Raw genomic sequence first — 1560 nt, forward strand, 5'->3', positions numbered from 1 at the left:
CACACACACATCACTCTGGAGTTTCAAGTTGTACATTAATACAATTAACTGTACCTCTATGCAAAAGAATGTCTTACTTGATCAAAGAAAGTAAGTTGTTTTGATATTTACAATAGCTGATCTATATATTGAATGACTAAGGTCTGTTCAGTACATACATAAAATATTAAAGTAATGGCTGGGATAATGAAATTTATGCATACACAAAGCTCATTATATTAACTGTACAAGGAAATGCTCACTGAGTTACATAAATACATATTACCTTACCTATAAGACAAATTTGAAATCATTCCTAAATAATGACATAAATGATTAGGCATTTTTGAGTGTATGCATTTTTAACTTTAACTGTTTTTTTTTCTCACAGTGTATAATGGTAATATTTTAGCACAAGAGAAAAGTATAGTAAGTTTTGTGGAAAGGAAACATACTTCCCTTTTTTTACAGTATTAAGGGTCCCCTGTCAGTTCTCAAGCAGATGAAAACAAGAGTAGCAGCTAGATCATTCAGCATTCCTCAAAAACACAACCCTACATTTATGCCTGTCTTTACACTTGAATTGGAAATCTGGTGGTAAGGACATCTTCATCTTACCTAGCAATACAAACACGTCACTTCAAATAAAAAGGGATTATGAAGTTGGAATCTGTCCAGACGTCACCACTTCATACTATATCTAGCTAGCAGTATCAAGAATATAGGAATTCAAAGTATGGAAATATCTTTAAGTTTTAAGAACCAAATAAACATATTCTATTTGGTCAATGAAAAAATATATCAGTATGACAATAACTTCAGGCTACTGCTACTGAATTCCATTAACTTTTCAAGCTTTCTTAGTCCTTCTCAAACTCTTTTATACTTTCCTAGTTCATTTTCCTTCAGTTGGTGAACTGCTTTCCATTTCTATTACAGCAACACTGGCCAAAATTCCTGTGCATTACATAAGGTTTGGATGTAACTACAGTTTTCATGAGGAAGGGGATATCTAAAGTATGTAATTTTGCTCCACATAATCCAGCTTTCAAAAAGTGAAGAAAGTGGTACCTATCACTTTCAAGCATATTTCAATAAAATTAGGCCTCTTAATTACAGTTCATGTTTCTGCAGATACTAATCAGTATATAATTGTGTGAATTATGAAAATTTGGAATCAGCTGGTGACTTAATGATTGTATGATTAAGAACATTCATTCACACATGCATTCTGCAATATGGTATTATCAGGATTGTGTAAAATCTAACAGATGTATAAATGACTCTCCTAAAAGTGTATATCAAACCTAAGTAATGATGAGGAGTTCATTCTTTAAGTAAAAAAGTCTTGACAAACACTCGCACACACCACAAGGCTCAGTAGACCATCTTGTAATATTGTATATCATGTTTCTCACTTGGCTATATAAAAGTCACGTGAAAAGCAACTTGTATAACGAACTTATTGTCTCTGTGGACTGCATGTATAAAATCAAAATGATAATCATACACCAAGAGCAGCTTTAATTAAAAAAATAAAAATAAAATACTCATAATATCTTTGCATTGTGGTGTTGTTTC

General features: G+C 31.9%; 1 protein-coding gene across 1 annotated transcript in view; it reads right to left on the reverse strand.

The window, feature by feature from the left end:
- Positions 1 to 200: 200 nt before the first annotated feature.
- Positions 201 to 1560, reverse strand: part of LOC119593000 (PDZ domain-containing protein GIPC1-like) — a gene marked incomplete in the record, with an annotated part of 35662 nt that continues 34302 nt past the window's right edge. The window contains 1 exon segment of the mRNA XM_037941889.1: positions 201 to 1560.

The sequence above is a fragment of the Penaeus monodon genome, chromosome 31 (genome assembly GCF_015228065.2).
Source record: "Penaeus monodon isolate SGIC_2016 chromosome 31, NSTDA_Pmon_1, whole genome shotgun sequence".
Taxonomy (NCBI): Eukaryota; Metazoa; Arthropoda; class Malacostraca; order Decapoda; family Penaeidae; genus Penaeus; species Penaeus monodon.